The following is a 21,869-nucleotide window of genomic DNA, read 5'->3' as shown; positions in this document are numbered from 1 at the left end:
CTCCCCCCACGGTCTTCAGGGCAAAGGTTATAAGTTATGCCCTGGAGGCATATAAGGTTTTTATTGAAATCTTTGTCGTAGAAACTTGAAAAAGGGTTCATTCGATTGGAAATTCAAAGGGCTAGTGCCCTTTTTAATATTCTAAAGTGATTTGAGGGCAACTAACCCCCCTCTCACGCCCACCTTTTCCCCAAACACATCCAATCAAAATTTTTAGATAGCCATTTTATTCAACGTAGTTGAAAGTTTTGGAAATTAGGTCTTTAAGGATGACGACCCCTCCCTCCACAATCCTCAGGGCAAGGGTTGTAAGTTATGCCCTGGGAGCATGTAAGGTTTCTATAGAAAGCAATGTTGTAAAAACATCAAAAAGGGCACTTTCAATTGGAAATTGAAGGGGATAGTGCCCTTTAAATAGTCAAAAGTGATTGAAGGGTAACTAAAACCCTCTGACGCCCACCATTTCCCCAAACACATCCAATGTAAATTTTGAAATATCCATTTTGTTCAACGTAGTCGAAAGTTCTGGAAATTAGATCTTTTAGGATGATAACCCCCTCAGAGCCCTCAGTGCAAAGGTTGTAAGTTATGCCCTGGGGGCATATGATGTTTATATAAAAATCTTTTGTAGAAATTTCAAAAAGGGCTCATTTGTTTGGAAACTGAAATTGCCCTTTTTAATAGTCAAAAGTGAGTGGAGAGTAATTGACCTCCCTCCCACGCCCACCATTTCCCCAAACACATTCAATCAAAGTTTAGAGATAGCCATTTTGTTCAATGTAGTTGAAAGTTCTGGAAATTATGTACTTAAGGATGACCAACCCCCCAGGGCCCCCCAGGGCAAAGGTTGTAAGTTATGCCCTGGGGTCATATAAGGTTTTTATAGTTAGAGCTGTCGTAAAAACTTCAAAAGGGGCTCATTCAATTGGGAATTGAGAGGGCTAGTGCCCTTTTTAATAGTCGAAAGTGATTAGAGGGTAACAAACCAACCTCTCATGCGCACCATTGAAAATTTTCAGATAGCCATTGTGTTCACTGTAGTAGAAAAATCTGGAAATTAGGTCTTTAAGGGTGACACCCCCCCCCCCAGCCCTCAGGTCAAGGGTTGTAAGTTATGCCCGGGGGGCATATAAGGTTTTATTGAAAGATTTTTCATATAAACTTAAAAAGGGCTCATTTGATTGGAAATTGAAAGAGCTAGTGCCATTTTTAATAGTTGAAAGTGACGGGAGAGCGACTAACCATTTTCCCAAACACATCCAATCAAAATTTTGAAATAACCATTTTGTTTAACGTAGTTGAAAGCTCTGTAAATTATATCTTAGAGGATGACAACCACCCTCACAGCCCTTAGGGTAGGGGTTGTAATTTATGACCTGGGGGCATATAATGTGTTTATAGAAAGCGTTGTCGTAGAAACTTAAAAAGGGCTCTTCCGATTGGAAACCGAAAGGCCTAGTGCCCTTTTTAATAGTCGAAAGGGGTTAGAAGGCTGCACATTTTATAGTAAAAATTAATGTGGGTAAGATGTATTATTTTTTTGTTGTTGTTGTTTAGACAAGGGCACTTTATACCGCAGGACTTGTTGTAGGAACTTCGAAAAAGGCTTTTTCGATTGAAAATAGAAAGGGCCGAATGCACTTTTTAATAGTCAAAAGTGATTGGAGGGCAACTAATCCCCCTCCCACGCCCAGCCTCCCATTTGCCCATTATGTTTAAAAACTAAATGTTGCCTTAAGATTAAATCAATATGCACTGTGTTTTGTGAATGGTATCAAGTTTTCCATTTCAGGTCAACTAGAGGAGGTATGAAAGGAAATTAAACTACTATTTTTGTCCAGATTTTTAAAAGGGTGTATGTTGTTAAAAATTGCTGAAAATTTTTCTACGGCATACAAATAGCAGACCAAACTATAAAGTCTAAAAAAAAAACGAAACGAACCCCTATGCCTTCCCAACGCCAGAACATAATTTGCACTTTACTGAAAAAAATATAAATGTTCTTACTTTTATAACTTAAATAAATCCAATAATATTAACATTTTGATTACTAAATATAAATATATGTACATTAAACTGAAAATGCACATTCATTTGTATTTTTTTTCAGTAAAGTACAAAATTATGTTCTGGCCTTAGGAAGGTAGAGGGGTTTTGAGCCCAACTTATGTTAATTTCTGCTCTTTTTGAGTTTGACTCGGTTATTTATTGTAATTTCTGTTTTTTTTGGGATTCATTTATTTATCATTGCTGATTTGTGGTAGTTTCACGCTTCTTAGATTATTTGATTTTATTTTTACTAATTTTTTGTTTAATGGAGTTCTTTACTTTTCTTTGAAAACCTAATTTTGTCGAAAAAGTTTTTTTTAAATAATAGTGTTATAAGACAGCAAGCTTATTTATTGTATAATGATTTATTCAAAGTTAAGAATCTTAATGTAACTCAAACTCTAATGAAACACAACTTCGAAAAGTAAATGCACTGCAGAAATTATTGAAAATAAAAAAATAATTTTTTACTTTATAAATAATCAAGTTCTTTGGGAAACAAATTGTTTCTGCTAACTTGGTTACTATATGACTTTACTTTTTAGATATTATCTATTATCTATGGTCTTTGATAACTAGCTGAAGCCCTTACCCATAAACCAATCCAACGCACCAGAAAATTGTTTCTCGCCGTTTTATTGCAGACTTTACGTTTCAAGACAAAATAATAAATACACGGAAAACAATAATCAATCAAAATAGGATTTTAACAATAGAAAAACGGGCTTGGAAATACATCACTGGGATCCAGGAACACTGGTTGCTATTGCAAGTTGCTACTGAAATCGAATTTTGAGATAGCCAATCAATTAAAATTATTGTAAAAACTGTATGTTGAGCTTTCCAGTTTTGTAAAGCATTATGAAGAAAAGTCAAACTTTAGCATAAAGAGCAAAGGTTGCAAAAGGGGCAGTGCTTCTTATATACAGAATAATTTCTGTTCGTTCAAGTTATACAGAACCATCAACACATACATTTGAAATAGAACTGCAGTCTACTACCAAACTACCATACAGGGGCAAAACCTGAAAAATTGCCAGTATTTTTAATCTTCAGTTAGGATCTTTTGGAGGAATCTCAATGACTTATCCAATTTGAAGATAATTGCAATTATATTCTTGCTTTTTAAAAAGAGTATTTTCAGCTCCCTCACCAAAAAATCCCCTGAAGTTAAACTATTGAGGACAGAAAGGTTATTGTATTCTACCAAGAGAGGAAAGGAAATAATAAGCAATAAAAAAAAACAATAAATAAATAAATTAAAAAAAAAATATCTAACCGTCCGAAGTGAATCCAACAAGAGCAGAATAGACACTGAATAAAAAAAACAGCCAGAAATAAATAATTGAAACAATCACCAATTGAATTGAATCCGTTGCCTGGCAATACACTTCGCCATTCTTCAACTTCCATATTCATTAGGCATGCGGACCGATTGTCTTAAATTAAATTATTTTTTCATGTAATCACGTAAATTCTGAATTAAATTATGTCAAAGATTATTAAATTAGTTCCATTCTGCAATGGCTACCCAATAAACCTTATAGAAAATTAAATAAATAAAAAACAAGTTTTTTTCAACTGAAAGTAAGGAACTACGTTAAAGCTTAAAAAGAACAGAAATTATTCCGTATATGAAAGGGGCTGTCCCCTCCTCAACGCCTCACTCTGTACGCTAAAGTTTTTTATTGTTTAAAAAAATAGAGTTGTGATAAAGTCAAACTTTAGCGTAAAAAAAGCTTGTTTTTTTTTTATTTAATTTTTAAACGTTTTTGAATTAATGCATTTTGATATTGGCTCACCGTACATGAATAATTTAAACAAAATTTGCATATTAATTTTACATTTATTTGGTTAAATGGCTTTCTCGAAACTTGTTTAATTTTATTTACAAACGTTTTTATTAGTAATAAATATAAGTAACTTACGAATTAACTTACGTAACGAACTTCTATATTCATATATTTTTAATACGTATATTAGGGGGTTCGCCCCTAGTCAATACCTTGTTCTTCAAGCTAAAGTCCGAATTTTGTTCCAATTCTTTTAAAATAACACCTTAATCACAAAGGCCGTTAATTAGAATAAATAGCTCTTATGAAAGTACTAAAAAATCTTTGGCTTAAAGACTGAGGTATTGACTAGGGGTGAACCCCATCGTATACGTAATATTTTCTGTTCGTTTTAAGTTTTGATGTTGCTCCTTACTTTCAGTTGAAAAACTTTTTTATTTATTTAATTTCTGATCTTTTTCTTTAATGATGCTGGGAAATCCGGCGCCCCCTTCACAGCAATGTCCCTTCCCCGTGAAAACTTCCTTTATGGAAAGATCCTCCCATATAACCCCCTACCCCCCCCACCTACCAGAAAAAATCCCCCCTGAAAACGTTTGTATACTTCCCAATAACCAATACTATGTTAACATTGGGCAAAGTTCATAACTTTCAGCCCTCCCCCGGGGACTTCGGGGGAATAAGTCATCCTAAAATACATAGTTATCATATTTTCGACCGTGCTGAACAAAATGGCAATCTCAAAATTTTGATTGGATGACTTTGGGGAAAAATGAGCGTGGGAGGGGGCCTAGTTGCCCTCCATTTTTTCAGTCACTTAAAAAGCGCACTAGAAATTTTAATTTCCGTTCCAATGAGCCTTCCCACGATATTCTAGAACCACTGAGTCGATACGATCACCCCTGGGAAAAAATATAAATACAAAAAAATAAACATGCATCCGTGATCTTTCTTCTGGCAAAAAAAAAACAAATTCCACATTTTTGTAGATAGGTGCTTGAAACCTCTACAGTAGGGTTCTCCGATACGCTGAATATGAGGGTGTGATTTTCATTAAGATTCTACAACTTTTAGGGGGTCTTTCTCTCTTTTTCTATAATCAGCCAAATTTTCTCAGGCACGTAACTTTTGATGGGTAAGATTAAACTTGATGAAAATTATATATTTGAAATCAGCATTAAAATCTGATTCTTTTGATACATCTATTGGTATCAAAATTCCGATTTTTACAGTTTTGGTTACAATTGACCCGGGTCTCTCCTTACTTACAGTTCGTTACCACGAACTGTTAGATATCATACATAGACGATTAAAAAGGATAAAACAAAAAAATACGGAGCCCGTCCCCCTAGATTCAGTTATACCTGCAATTGAGAACAAAACTTTCACCGCTTTACCAAACATCTCAAAACTTAGTGACAAACTTGGAAAAATTAAAAAAAACAATCTCTATTTCTTTCAAAACTGAACAAAAAGTTGAACGTTTTTTCAACTCAGGAAGAGATGAAACGGACCCTATACTGGGTAGTGGCGTCTACAGAGTCACGTGTTCATGTGGGAAATTTTACATAGGTAGGACCCATCAACAACTTGGCGAACATTTGTATAAACACAAAATTTCAATAGTCCCTGAGATTCGAAAATAGAAATGACAACTTTGATTCCGCCTTGGCCCTTCATGTCTTTGAAAATCCAACAAATTTGGTACTTTTTGAAGAGACAACTTTAATATCTACTGTAAATGGCCTACCGCAATTCTTTTAAAGAGGCAATTGAGATAAAAAAAATATATAAACAGGAATTTTGCTATAATTAGGGATACCAGCGATATTTCTTTAAGCCCAATTCATAACAACTTAATCTCAAAACACTCTATCAATATTTTCGCCAGTCTAATTTAAGACAACCTGTCCACATACCTAATGAATATCGAAGTTGAAGAATGGAGAAGTCTATTACCAGGCAACGGATACTTATTCAATCCAATTAGTTATTGTTTCTTTCAATTATTCCTGGCTTTTTTTTTTCTTTTTTTTTTTTTTTATTCAGTGTCTATTCTGCTCTTGTTGGATTCACTTCGGAAGGTTAGATTTTGATTGATGTTTTGTTTTGTTTTTTTTTTAGCACTGAAGACGACTTGGTGGAGGTCCATGTCAAAATATTTACTTGTCCTTCGTCTTCATATTTTGCCACTGGCTGACAAAATCCTCGTTTTCTAACCTATTTTATTTTATTTTTCATTTATTATTTTCTCTCCTCTCTTGGCTTAATACGTCATGTATACCCAGTGTGGTCTTAGAACGTATTTACGAAAGGTTATTGATAAATCCGTCTTGCTGATTTGAATGAATTTTGACTAAAACGATAAAATTTGACATGTCATGCATTTATTCTTAAGCTTTATATCTGAGCAGCTGAAGCTAATATGTGTATTGACTTTCTATCAAGTTTGCCTAGCATTTATTTTCTCTAATGCTGCGGAAGATTAAGTTTTTTTGTGATAAATAGTTTGGTACCAGAAATTACTATATATATTTCTTTCCACAACATCATTGGACAAATTACACTTCACTGAGGTCTTTAAAAGGGTTTTTCCTTTCCATCAAATCTTATGCTGAGCAGCTTTGTAGCTTCCATGAACAATATAGAAGGACCAGCAAATAAAATTTCCAAAAATCCGAGCAGGCTACCCTCTAAACCTGAGTGGCTCTTTAAGGAAGTATCATATCAATATAGGCATGGAGTTTTTTCCGATACATCTTTTCATGTAACCCTTTCCCCAAAAAAGACAAGAATTATGATAAAAAGCCCTTTTTTCTTATCTTCAATTTCATATTTGTGCCTCACTACCTACAACACTCAGACTCTTACAAGAAGGCGTGCTAGCCCCTATACTGCTCACAAGGGTCAAGCTACATCCATCATTCCCTAAAAATCAATATAAACCTTAAAAAAAGTAATAATGACTGCATTAAAGGTGGCAACTTTACCTTGCTCAGAATAGCGGCAGACAATCCAGATTTCTTTAAGAAATTAGCTGCATGTTCTTCACCAATGCAACCAGAAGCAGTTGGATCTAAATGATGATGCCATGCTTCATAGATGCCAATAAGATTTCCAGCAACCTTAAAAAAAAAGTCAAAACAATAGCAGAATATAGTAAAAATTGATGGTAGTACATGCCCAATAGAAGTAGTATCCTAGGTGCTGATCCGGAATGTACATGAAACGGTACAAGATAATAGTGTATACAATATGAAAGGTACATGGAATTACGCAAGAAACACCCATGCCTTTGACACTGTATTTAGACATGCACATTTTAAAAAGCTGGCACACTATAATGCATGTTATGAAACTAAAGTCAAGGTTTGATTGCACAAGAAAGAGCATGTACTTGACGATGGGAAAAAAGGGTTAAAGTGATTAGCAATTACGAGCGGGGATTCCCCGCTGTTTTTTTTTTTAATCGAAAACTAGAGACTGTCAAATTGCGTATTCAGGAATGCTTTTGTAGGGAAAGCATTAGTTGATGGAACGAACCATCAAGGATCATAAGCACCAACGACCCTAACCATCAGAGACATCAACACCCCAAAGGTCCCTTTCCCCCCAACTCGTAGGGTGCCTCGTCCCTCCAACTTTTTGCCCCCCCTCCCCATTTTTTTTTATTTTTTTTAATATGATATATTTTTTAAACTTTTTTTTTTAAATGTATTCGAATGAGATGAAACAAACTTAAATTAATTAGTGTTTCGTCGTGGTTTAACTTGTCATAGTTACATTCCCTTAATTTTTCAAAGTTTATTTTGAATTTCTTTCGTCGAAATGCAAGAGTTGGAATATTTCAGTAGTGTCTTGTTGTGCTTTACCTTGTCACAGTTACATTCTCAAAATTTTTCAAAGTTCATTTTGGATTTCTTTCGTGAAATGCAAGAGTTGGGATATTTCAGTAGTGTTTTGTCGTGGTTTACCTAGTCACAGTTACATTCTCTTAGTTTTTCAAAGTTCATTTTGTATTTCTTTCGTTGAAATGCAAGAGTTGGAATATTTCAATAGTGTTTTGTTGTGCTTTACCTTCTCATAGTTACATTCTCTTGATTTTTCAAAGTTCATTTTGAATTTCTTTCGTGAAATGCAAGAGTTGGAATATTTCAGTAGTGTTTTGTCGTGGTTTACTATGTCATAGTTACATTCTCTTGATTTTTCAAAGTTCATTTTGAATTTCTTTCATGAAATACAAGTTGGAATATTTCAGTAGTGTTTTGTCGTGGTTTACCTTGTCACAGTTACATTCTCTTGATTTTTCAAAGTTCATTTTGGATTCCTTTCCTTTAAATGCAAGATTTGGAATGTTTCAGTAGTGTCTTGTTGTGCTTTAACTTGTCATAGTTACATTCTCTTGATTTTTCGAAGTTAATTTTTGGATTTCTTTCGTTCAAATGCAAGAGTTGGAATATTTCAGTAGTGTTTTGTTATGGTTTACCTTGCCACAGTTACATTCTCTTGATTTTTAAAAGTTCATTTTGGATTTCTTTCCTTGAATTGCAAGAGTTGGAATACCATTTTTTGTTAAGTCTCCGAGAGAATAAATTCGTTATCTACATCCTTTGTCAAATACATCAAATAAAATAGACAAATTCTAAATTTTAGAATGAATAAATTCAATATCAACATCCTTTGTCGGATATGTCGGATAAAATTGACAAAATCTAAGTATCAGAGTGAATATTTTTTTATCAACATCCTTTGCCAGATACATAGAATAAAATTGATAAAATATAAGTGTAAAAGTGAATAAATATTTCTATCAGCATCGTTTGTCAGATACATCAAATAAAATTGACAAAATCTAAATTTAAGAACGAATAAATGATTTAACAACATCCCTTATCAGATATGTCTGATAAAATTGACAAAATCTAAGTATCAGAGTGACTAAAATCTATATAAATATCTTTTTCTCGGATACATAGGATAAAATTGACAGAATCTAAGTGTTAGCGTGAATAATTTTTTTTATCAGAATCATTTGTCAGATTCATCAAATAAAATTGAAAAAATCTAAATTTCAGTTTTATCCTATGTATCAGACAAAGGATGTTGATAATGAATTTTTTCATTCTGGAATTTAGATTTTGTCAATTTTATCCGATGTATCTGCCAAAGGATGTTGATAAAAAAAATTTATTCGCTCTAATACTTATAATTTATCAATTTTATCCTATATATCCCAGAAAAGGATATTGATATCGATTATAGTCACTCTGATCCTTAGATTTTGTCAATTTTATCCGATGTATCTGACAAAGGATGTTGATAAAAAAAATTATTCACTCTGACACTTATATTTTGTCAATTTAATCCGAAATAACTGACAAAGGATGTTGATAATGAGTTTATTCATTCTGAAATTTAGATTTTGTCTATTTTATTTTATGTATCTGACAAAGGATGATGATAAAAAAAAATTATTCTAACTGAACCTTAGATTTTGACCATTTTATCTTATGTATCCAAGAAAAGGATGATGATATAGAAATTAGCCACTCTGATACTTAGATTTTGTCAATTTTATCCGACATATCCGACAAAGGATGTTGATAATGAATTTATTCATTCTGAAATTTAGATTTTGTCAATTTTATCCGATGTAACTGCCAAAGGATGTTGATAAAAAAAAATTATTCACTCTAACACTTAGAATTTGTCAATTTTATCCTACGTATCCAAGAAAAAGATGTTGATAAAAAAAAAAGTATTCACTCTGACACTTATACTTTATCAATTTTATCTAACGTATCCGACAAAGGATGTTGATATAAAATTTATTCATTATTAAATTTAGTTTTTGTCAATTTTATCCGCTATATCCGATAAAAGATGTTGTTTAAGCATTTATTCATTCAGGAATTTAGACTTTTTCAATTTTATTTGAGGCGTCTGACAAAAGTATGTTGACAAAAAAAATTTATTCACTCTGACACTTATATTTTGTCAATTTTATCCGACAAATCCGACAAAGGATGTTGATAATGAATTTACTCATTCTGAAATTTAGATTTTGTCAATTTTATTTGATGTATCTGACAAAGGATGCTGATAAAAAATTTATTCACACTGACACTTAGATTCTGTCAATTTTATCCTATGTATCCGAGAAAAGGATGTTGAAATAGAATTCAGTCACTCTGATACTTAGATTTTGTCAATTTTATCCGACATACCCGACAAAGGATGATGATAATGAATTTACTCATTCTGAAATTTAGATTTTGTCAATTTTATTTGATGTATCTGACAAAGGATGTTGATAAAAAAAAATTATTCACTCTGACACTTATATTTTATGAATTTTATTCGATGTATCTGGCAAAGGATGTTGATAAAAAAATTGTTTACACTGACACTTAGATTCTGTCAATTTTATCCTATGTATCCGAGAAAAGGATGTTGATATAGAATTTAATCACTCTGATACTTAGATTTTGTCAATTTTATCCAACATATCAGACAAAATGATGTTGATAATGAATTTATTCATTTTCAAATTTAGATTTTGTCAATTTTATTTCATGTATTTGAAAAATGATGCTGATAAAAAAAATTTATTCACAATGACACTTATATTCTGTCAATTTTATCCTATTTATCCAAGAAAATGATGTTTATATAGAATTTAATCACTCTGATAATTAGATTTTGTCAATTTTATACGACATATCTGATAAAGAATGTTTTAAAGCATTTATTCGTTCTTAAATTTACATTTTGTCAATTTTATTTGATGTATCTGATAAAGGATGTTGATAGAAATATCTATTCACTTTTACACTTATATTTTATCAATTTTATTCGATGTATCTGGCAAAGGATGTTGGTAAAAAAATATTCACTCTGATACTTAGATTTTGTCAATTTTATCCGACAAATCCGACAAAGGATGTTGATAATGAATTTATTCATTCTGAAATTTAGATTTTGTCAATTTTATTTGATGTATCTGACAAAGGATGTTGATAATGAATTTATTCACTCTGACACTTAGCGAAAAAATGGTATTCCAACTCTTGTATTTCAAGGAAAGAACTCCAAAATGAACTTTGAAAAATCAAGAGAATATAGCTATGACAAGGTAAACCATAACAAAAGACTACTGAAATATTCCAACTCTTGCATTTAAACGAAAGAAATCCAAAAATGAACTTTAAAAATCATTGGAATTGAACAGTTAATATGTAAATAAAAAAAAGACAATACTTAAATGATCCAACTCTTTCATTTTAAGGAAAGAAATTAAAAATTAACTTTAAAAATTAAAGATACTTTAACTTTGAAATTGAAATGACCGACAAAAAACTACTGAAATATTCCAACTCTTGTATTTCATGAAAGAAATTCAAAATGAACTTTGAAAAATAAAGAGAATGTAACTGTGACATAGTAAACAACGATAAAACACTACTGAAATATTCCAACTCTTGCATTTCACGAAAGAAATTCAAAATTAACTGTTAAAAATGAAGAGAATTTAACTTTGACTATGTAAACCACAAAAAGACACTTCTTAAATATTCCAACTCTTGCATTTCAAGGAAAAAAATCCAAATTTAACTTTGAAAAATCAAGAGAATGTAACTGTGACAAGGTAAAGTACAACAATAAAATATTGAAATATTCCAACTCTTGTATTTCAACGAAAGAAATCCAAAATGAACTTTTAAAAATCAAGAGAATGTAACTGTGACAAGGTAAACCACGACAAAACACTACTGAATTTAAGTTTGTTTCATCTCATTCGAAGACATGTAAAAAAAAATTGAAAAAATATATCATGTTAATAAAAATAAAAAATGGGGAGGGGGGGGGGGGATAAAAAGTTGGAGGGAGGGGGCACCCTTCGAGTTTGGGGGTAAGGGATCGTTGGGGGGTTGATGTCTCTGCCCCCAGGGACCTTTGGTTAGGGTCGTTGGTGCTTATGCTCCTTGATGGTTCGTTCTCACATACACCTTACTACTTGATTTGCAAGGATTTCTAAGGTTTGTTCTGAATTTTATTATTAAAATTCTTTTCTTGCCATCTACATCTCTCTTAGTATCAACTTTTTAGTATACTATAACGTTAAACTCTATTTTGAATTGACAACACTGTTCAAACACCACTTGTGCATTATACAGAACAAAATCAACCCATCTCCCCCAAAACACTTTTCAGCCATTTCTTGTAAAAATTTTTTATTTCTTAACTATTTTAAATTGACAACACATCGAAGTATTCGCAAATGCTAAACCCTTTTCTTTTGTTCCCCACCTTAATAGGATCAAATTCGCAAATCCTATCTGCCGACACATTCATATCAAACTATTGTTGGCTAAAGGCAATTGTCCAAAACAAATCAGAAACCGCTCTTGATAGCACAGACTTCAAAATGGAACTGTGGATAACACATGGGTGATTGACAGCTTTTCCTACAAAAGCATTCCTAAATACGCAATTTGACAATCTCTAGTTTTCGATTAAAAAAAAACACGGTGGGGAATCCCCGCTCGTAATTGCTAATCACTTTAACCCTTTTTCTCCATCGTCAAGTACATGCTCTTTCTTGTGCAATAAAACCTTGACTTTAGTTTCATAACATGCATTATAGTGTGCCAGCTTTTTAAAATGTGCATGTCTAGATACAGTGTCAAAGGCATGGGTTTTTCTTGCGTAATTCCATGTACCTTTCATATTGTATACACTATTATCTTGTACCGTTTCATGTACTTTCCGGATCAGCACCTAGGATACTACTAATAGAAGATAGGAGGGAGTGGGAAGTAGAGGACTAAGTACCATTTCTACCGGTCCTATAGGAAGACATTTCTACCGGTCCTATAGGAAGACATTTCTACCGGTCCTATAGGAATATATTTCTACTGGTCGTATAGGAAGACATTTCTACCAGTCCTATAGGACGACATTTCTCCCGGTCCTATAGGAATACATTTCTAATGATTTTGTGAATTGGAGTGTAGGTTTGACATCCCCAGGCACGTGCGAGGGAAATTTTTTGTGGGGGGGGGGGGGGGATTAAAAATACAAAAATGGGTGAACTACATTAGTTTATAAGACGGATCGTGAAAATCCCAAGGTTTGTGTACCAAGAATGAACCAGAGATAGTCTCCCCATACATACATGCAAGAATGGATATAGCTAGAATATTTTAATACGGCTTTTTTATTTCAAAAATCGGATACTACAATCAGAATCGTTTGATTAAAAATTACAAAAAAAGGGGTAATGAATTTGTGAATTGGAGTGTAGGTTTAAAACCCTCAGGCACGTACGAGGGAAATTTTTTGTTGGTGGGGGGGGGGGCCTTAAAAAGGCAAAAATGGGTGAACTACATTAGTTTATAAGACGGATCGTGAAAATCCCAAGGTTTTGTGTACCAAGAATGGACCGAAAACAACTTCAACCGTGCCCAGCCCCCCGCGATCAGAAATTAAATTATAAAAAAGTTTCTTCAACTGAAAGTAAGGAGGAACATCAAAACTTAGATGGGCAGAAATAGAGGCTGTCTCCAAAGATTTAGGATTTATTAACTTTAATGTTGCCAGTCAAAAGCTATGAGCTTGAGAAAATTGTCTGATTATCGAAAAATGGAGAAACACCCTCCAAAAGTCAACAGGAATGGGATTGTCTTGAGGGGGGAATTTTCCATGGAAGAGGGGGAGGGTATTTTTACGTGAAAACAAATTCAACCGTGCCCAGCTCCCCGCGATCAGAAATTAAATTATAAAAAAGTTTCTTCAACTGAAAGTAAGGAGCAACATCAAAACTTAAACAGGCAGAAATCGAGGCTGTTTCCAAAGATTTAGGATTCATTAACTTTAGTGTTGCCAGGTAAAAGATATGAGTTTGAGCAAAGTGTCTGATTATCAAAAAATGAAGAAACACCTTCCAAAAGTCGACAGGAATGGGATTGTCTTGAGGGGGGAATTTTCTATGGAAGAGGTGGAGGGTATTTTTACGTGAAAACAACTTCAACCGTGCCCAGCCCCCCGCGATCAGAAATTAAATTATGAAAAAGTTTCTTCAACTGGAAGTAAGGAGCAACATCAAAACTTAAACGGGCAGAAATAGAGGCTGTTTCCAAAGATTTAGGATTCATTAACTTTAGTGTTGCCAGTCAAAAGCTATGAGTTTAAGAAAATTGGCTGATTATCGAAAAATGAAGAAACACCCTCCAAAAGTCGACAGGACTGAGATTGTCTTGAGGGGGGAATTTTCCCGGGAAGAGGGGGAGGGTATTTTTACGTGAAAACAAATTCAACCGTGCCCAGCTCCCCGCGATCAGAAATTAAATTCTAAAAAGGTTCTTCAACTGAAAGTAAGGAGCAACATCAAAACTTAAACGGGCAGAAATAGAGGCTGTTTCCAAAGATCTAGGATTCATTAACTTTAGTGTTGTCAGTCAAAAGCTATGAGTTTGAGAAAATTGCCTGATTATCGAAAAAATGGAGAAACACCCTCCAAAAGTCGACAGGAATGGGATTGTCTTGAGGGGGGAATTTTCCATGGAAGAGGGGGAGGGTATTTTTACGTGAAAACAACTTCAACCGTGCCCAGCTCCCCGCGATCAGAAATTAAATTAGAAAAAGTTTCTTCAACTGAAAGTAAGGAACAACATCAAAACTTAAACGGGCAGAAATAGAGGCTGTTTCCAAAGATTTAGGATTCATTAACTTTAGTGTTGTCAGTCATAAGCTATGAGTTTGAGAAAATTGCCTGATTATCGAAAAATGAAGAAACACCCTCCAAAACTCGACAGGAATGGGATTGTCTTGAGGGGGGAATTTTCCATGGAAGAGGTGGAGGGTATTTTTACGTGAAAACAACTTTAACCGTACTCAGCTCCTAGCGATCACACATTAAATTATAAAAAAGTTCCTTCAACTGAAAGTAAGGAGCAACATCAAAACTTAAACGGGCAGAAATAGAGGCTGTTTCCAAAGATTTAGGATTCATTAACTTTAGTGTTGCCAGTCAAAAGCTGAAAACAACTTCAACTTTGCCCGGCCCCCCGCATTTTTAACATGAAATTGCTGGGTTTTTTTTGGGGGGATGGGTATTAGTCTCTAAGAGGTGTTTGTTGACTGAAACCTATAAAAAAAACTAATTCCGTAAAATCTGAGCTAATAAGGGTTTTAACCGTAAACTCTAGTTTGTTTGTTTTTTTGTAAGAAAATTGTGGAAAATACAATTCTCTGGTACAGGTGTGAAACTTAAGTCTATTTTTGGATTAAAAAATAAAACTATATCCGTAAAATCTGAACTAATAATTTAATTTTTTTTTCATAAAAACAAACTTTTTTTTTTAAACTTCGAAATTTTTCAACTTTATTTATTTTTTTCTTTTTGTACATATCTTAAAATTTCAAAATATGCTTACGGTTCTAACAATTGTGCTCTATGATTGGTCAGAGACATGATGTGGCTTTCCCACTGGTATTCTATGACCGGTTATCGACCCTACCTAGTCTATAGCATGTATTAAATCAGTATTTTTAAGCAGTGGAACGATAAACACATAAGTCATATCTTTAAAAAAAAATGAAGATGGAACATTTTAATAGTGTGTTCACATAACAAGGTTATTGTAGCATTGAATTCCGACAAGGAGAAGTATTTAAACTATGAAACAAGTACAAGTGGTAGCACTATCGGAAACGTATGCGTGCGTTGTCATGACAGTGAGAGTTTAGATTCTTTGGAACACCCAAGAATTTCTATTAAACAAATGCTGGATATGCGAAATTATCATTTCCAGAGATGATTACACTCAAAGAGAATGCTAACATAAAAATAATTGCTGATAATAGAGGACAACTCCTTGCTACTGCTGGAGGTAACACATTACCTACGGATACATCCAATCATCAGCTTTCGGGTACTAGCATTCAACAGAAGGCTAATAAAAGAAAGGCCTACTCTGCTACTAATATCGTAAACCATATCTTGTTTACGAGCCGAAACCGTTACCTGTGTAAAAATAATGCGTTAATAGACAGTGAAATTGTCAGAAAAATAAAAATGGCATTGTCAGAAAATATCACAACGGAGTATAAAGATGAAACGATGAAAAACAAAGCACCAGCAAACGTTACTGGCATTGATCAAACAGTCAATGAATCAAATAATACCAAAGACGAAAAGCATATTGAGCCTGTCGATGACACACCAGTAAAAATTGTGTATGATTCAAAATGAAATAATGATTATTCTACTGATTACGAACTAAGAGAAGACAATAGCTACAATATCAAGAGAGAATATGGTGAACTATATTCTAAATGACACTATTTCATTAAAAATATATTATGCATTACATTGTTATGTGTTCATTATTTTTAGAGTAAGCTAGCATATCGAACGTGTTTTTCAAGCAGACTGTTTTTCGAGCCAAAAATAGACTAAAGTTTCAGATTTGAACCAGAGAATTGTATTTTCCATAATTTTCTTACAAAAAACTAGAGTTGACGGCCAAAAACCCTTATTAGCTCAGATTTTATAGAAATAGTTTTATTTTTCGATCTGAAAATAGACTAAAGTTGCAGATTTGAACCAGAGAATTGTGTTTTCCATAATTTTCTTACAAAAAACTAGTTTACGGCCAAAAACCCTTATTAGCTCAGATTTTATAGAAATAGTTTTATGTTTTGATCCAAAAATAGACTAAAGTTTCAGATTTGAACCAGAGAATTGTATTTTCCATAATTTTCTTACAAGAAACTAGAGTTTACGGCCAAAAACCCTTAGTAGCTCAGATTTTATAGAAATAGTTTTATTTTTCGATCCAAAAATAGACTAAAGTTTCAGATTTGAACCAGAGAATTGTATTTTCCATAATTTTCTTACATCTTTGGAAATGGTTAACGATAACAAACATGTTTTCGACCAGATGGGTTTTTGAAAGTACATTCAGCATGGCGTGCGCTATTTTTTTTTTATCAAAACTTAAAGGGCAGAAATAGAGGCTGTTTCCAAAGATTTAGAATTCATTAACTTTAGTGTTGTCAGTCAAAAGCTATGAGCTTGAGAAAATTGCCTGATTATCGAAAAATAGGGGAACACCCTCCAACAGTCGACATGAATGGTATTGTCTTGAGGGGGGAATTTTCCATGGAAGAGGGGAAGGGTATTTTTACATGAAAACAACGTCAACCGTGGCCCACAATCAGAAATTAAATTATAAAAAAGTTTCTTCAACTGAAAGTAAGGAGCAACATCAAAACTAAAACGGGCAGAAATAGAGGTTGTTTCCAAAGATTTAGGATTCATTAACTTTAGTGTTGTCAGTCAAAAGCTATGAACTTGAGAAAATTGTCTGATTATCAAAAAATAGGGAAACACCCTCCAAAAGTTGACAGGAATGGTATTGTCTTGAGGGGTAATTTTCCATGGAAGAGGGGAAGGGTATTTTTACATGAAAACAACTTCAACCATGGCCCGCAATCAGAAATTAAATTATAAAAAAAGGTTCTTTAACTGAAAGTAAGGAGCAACATCAAAACTTAAACGGTCAAAAATAGAGGCTGTTTCCAAAGATTTAGAATTCATTAACTTTAGTGTTGTCAGTCAAAAGCTATGAGCTTGAGAAATATGCCTGATTATCGAAAAATGGGGAAACACCCTCCAAAAGTCGACAGGAATGGTATTGTCTTGAGGGGGGGGGGGGGGAATTTTCCATGGAAAAGGGGAAGGGTATTTTTTCACGAAAACAACTTCAACCGTGGCCCGCAATCAGAAATTAAATTATAAAAGTTTCTTCAACTGAAAGTAAGGAGCAACATCAAAACTTAAACGGGCAGAAATAGAGGTTGTTTCCAAAAATTTAGGATTCATTAACTTTAGTGTTGCCAGTCAAAAGCTATGAACCTTTTATAATTTATAATCTAATTATAAATTTTAAGACAGTTTTTTATAATTTAATTTCTGATTGTGGGCCACGGTTGAATTTCTTTTCATGTAAAAATACCCTTCCCCTCTTCCATGGAAAATTCCCCCCCTCATGACACTACCATTCCTGTCAACTTTTGGAGGGTGTTTCCCAATTTTTCGATAATCAGTCAATTTTCACAAGATCATAGCTTTTGACTGACAACACTAAAGTTAATAAATTCTAAATCTTTGGAAACAGCCTCTATTTCTGCCCGTTTAAGTTTTGATAAAAAAAAATAACGCACGCCATGCTCAATGTGCTTTCAAAAACCCATCTGGTCGAAAACATGTTTGTTATCGTTAACCATTTCCAAAGATGTAAGAAAATTATGGAAAATACAATTCTCTGGTTCAAATCTGAAACTTTAGTCTATTTTCGGATCGAAAAATAAAACTATTTCAATAAAATCTGAGCTACTAAGAATTTTCGGTCGTAAATTCTAATTTCTTGTAGGAAAACTATCGAAAATAGAATTCGGTGCTTCAAATCCGAAATTTTTGTATATTTTCGGATAGTAAAATAAAAGTATTTCTATAAAATCTGAGCTAATAAGGGTTTTTGGTCGTAAACTCTAGTTTTTGTAAGAAAATTATGGAAAATACAATTCTCTGGTTCAAATCTGAAAGTTTAGTCTATTTTCGGATCGAAAAATTAAACTATTTCTATAAAATATGAGTTAAAAAGGGTTTTTGGCCGTAAACTCTAGTTTTTTGTAAGAAAATTATGGAAAATACAATTGTCTGGTTCAAATCTGAAACTGTAGTCTATTTTTGGCTCGAAAAACAGTCTGCTTGAAAAACGAACGTTCGATATTCTAGCTTACTCTAAAAATTATGAACACATAACAATGTAATGCATAATATATTTGTAATGAAATAATGTCATGTAGAATATTAATACAAAAATATATATTATTATACATTATTAATATCAATGAACAACTTTGGACATTTTGAATCTGTTCCATAAAATGGTTCACCATGTTCTCTCTTGATACTGTAGCTATTGTCTTCTCTTAGTTCGTAATCAGTAGAATAATCATTATTCCATTTTGAATGATACACAATTTTTACTGGTGTGTCAGCGACAGGCTCAATATGTTTTTCGTCTTTGGTATTATTTGATTCATTGACTGTTTGATCAATGCCAGTAACGTTTGCTGGTGCTTTGTTTTTCATCGTTTCATCTTTATATTCCGTAGTGATATTTTCTGACAATGACATTTTTATTTTTCTGACAATTTCACTGTCTATTAACACATTATTTTTACAAAGGTAACAGTTTCGGCACGTAAACAAGATATGGTTTACGATATTAGTAGCAGAGTAGGCCTTTCTTTTATTAGCCTTCCGTTGAATGCTAATACCCGAAAGCTGATGATTGGATGTATCCGTAGGTAATGTGTTACCTGCAGCAGTAGCAAGGAGTTGTCTTCTATCATCAACAATTATTTTTATGTTAGCATTCTCTTTGAGTGTAATCATCTCTAGAAATGATAATTTCGCATATCCAGCATTTGTATAATAGAAATTCTTGGGTGCTCCAAAGAAATCTAAACTCTCACTGTCATGACAACGCACGCATACGTTTCCGATAGTGCTACCACTTGTACTTGTTTCATAGTTTAAATACTTCTCCTTGTCGGCATTCAATGCTACAATAACCTTGTTATGTGAACACGCTCTATTAAAATGTTCCATCTTAACTTTTTTTTAAAGATATGACTTATGTGTTTATCGTTCCACTGCGTAAAAAATACTGATTTAATACATGCAATAGACTAGGTAGTGTCGACATCCGGTCATAGAATACCAGTCGGAAAGCCACATCATATCTTTGACGAATCATAGAGCACAATTGTTAGAACCGTAAGCATATTTTGAAATTTTAAGATATGTACAAAAAGAAAAAAAAAAATAAAGTTGAAAAATTTCGAAGTTTAAAAAAAAAGTGTGTTTTTATGAAAAAAAATACTGAATTATTAGTTCAGATTTTACGGATATAATTTTATTTTTCAATCCAAAAATAGACTAAAGTTTCACACCTGTACCAGATATTTGTATTTTCCATAATTTTCTTACAAAAAAACTAGAGTTTACGGTCAAAACCCTAATTAGCTCAGATTTTACGGAATTAGTTTATTTTTATAGGTTTCAGACAACACACGCCTATGAGAGACTAATAGCCATCCCCCCCCAAAAAAACCCTTCAGCTATTTCATGTTAAAAATTTGGGGGGCTGGGTACTGTTAAAGTTCTTTTCACGTAAAATTACCCTCCACCTCTTTCAGGGCCACTTCCGCTCGAACGACCATCCTAGTCCTGTTGACGTGTGAGGTTGGTGTCTCTATTCTTCGATAATAAGGCAATCTTCCCATTCTCATAGCTTTTCACTGGCAGAACTAAATCTAATGAATCCTAAATCTTTGGAAACAACCTCTATTTCAGCCCGTTTAAGTTTTGATGTTGTTCCTTACTTTCAGTTGAAGAAACTTTATAATTTAATTTCTGATCACGGGGGGCTGGGCACGGTTGAAGTTGTTTTCACGTAAAAATACCCTCCACCTCTTCCATGGAAAATTCCCCACTCAAGACAATCCCATTCCTGTCGACTTTTGGAGGGTGTTTCTTCATTTTTCGATAATCAGGCAATTTTCTCAAACTCATAGCTTTTGACTGGCAATACTAAAGTTAATGAATCCTAAATCTTTGGAAACAGCCTCTATTTCTGCCAGATTAAGTTTTGATGTTGCTCCTTACTTTCAGTTGAAGAAAATTTTTTATAATTTAATTTCTGATCGCGGGGAGCTGGGCACGGTTGAATTTGTTTTCATGTAAAAATACCCTCCCCCTCTTCCATAGAAAATTCCTCCCTCAAGGCAATACTATTCTTGTAGACTTTTGGAGGGTGTTTCCCCATTTTTCGATAATCAGACAATTTTCTCAAACTCATAGCTTTTGACTGGCAACACTAAAGTTAAAGAATCCTAAATCTTTGGAAACAACCTCTATTTCTGACCGTTTAAGTTTTGATTTTGCTCCTTACTTTCAGTTGAAGAAACTGTTTTATAATTTAATTTCTGATCGCGGGGGCTGGGCACGGTTGAAGTTGTTTTCACATAAAAATACCCTCCACCTCTTCCATGGAAAATTCCCCCTCAAGACAATCCCATTCCTGTCGACTTTTGGAGGGTGTTTCTTCATTTTTCGATAATCAGGCAATTATCTCAAACTCATAGCTTTTGACTGGCAACACTTAAGTTAATGAATCCTAAATCTTTGGAAACAGCCTCTATTTCTGCCCGTTTAAGTTTTGATGTTGCTGCTTACTTTCAGTTGAAGAAACTTTTTTATAATTTAATTTCTGATCGCGGGGAGCTGGGCACGGTTGAAGTTGTTTTCACGTAAAAATACCCTCCCCCTCTTCCATGGAAAATTACCCCCTCAAGACAATTCCATTCCTGTCGACTTTTGGAGGGTGTTTCTCCATTTTTCGATAATCAGGCAATTTTCTCAAGCTCAGCTTTTGACTGGCAACATTAAAGTTAATGAATCCTAAATCTTTGGAAACAGCCTCTATTTCTGCCCGTTTAAGTTTTGATGTTGCTCCTTACTTTCAGTTGAAGAAACTTTTTATAATTTAATTTCTGATCGCGGGGGCTGGGCACGGTTGAAGTTGTTTCCGGTCCATTCTTGGTACACAAAACCTTGGGATTTTCACGATCCGTCTTATAAACTAATGTAGTTCACCCATTTTTACCTTTTTAAACCCCCCACCAACAAAAAAATTCCCTTGCACGTGCCTGGTGATGTCACACCTACACTCCAATTCACAAATACATCACACCTTTTTTGCAAATGCCAATCTAACAATTCTGATTGTAGCATCCAATTTTTAAATAACAGAGACCGTATAAAAATATTCTAGCAATATCCATTCTTGTATTTATGGGGAGGCTAAGTGTGATCCATTCCTGATAAACAAAAGCTTTGTATTTTCATGAACCATCTTATGAAAACATTTAGTCTACCCATTATTG

General features: G+C 33.5%; 1 long non-coding RNA gene across 2 annotated transcripts in view; it reads right to left on the bottom strand.

Annotated features, from left to right (window-relative positions):
* LOC148954119 (uncharacterized) overlaps positions 1–21,869 on the bottom strand; it is a 91,220-nt gene that overhangs the window by 24,921 nt on the left and 44,430 nt on the right. For both annotated transcript variants that reach the window (XR_016141483.1, XR_016141482.1), the window contains one exon: positions 6,833–6,967. This is a non-coding gene — a long non-coding RNA (uncharacterized LOC148954119). The remainder of the gene's footprint in view (positions 1–6,832; positions 6,968–21,869) is intronic.

Source organism: Artemia sp. Qi Xiang Cuo, chromosome 3, assembly GCF_049724085.1.
Source record: "Artemia sp. Qi Xiang Cuo chromosome 3, ASM4972408v1, whole genome shotgun sequence".
In the NCBI taxonomy this organism is placed as follows: Eukaryota; Metazoa; Arthropoda; class Branchiopoda; order Anostraca; family Artemiidae; genus Artemia; species Artemia sp. Qi Xiang Cuo.
Note: the sequence above shows the minus strand (reverse complement) of the source record. Positions and strands in the feature narration are given on the sequence as shown.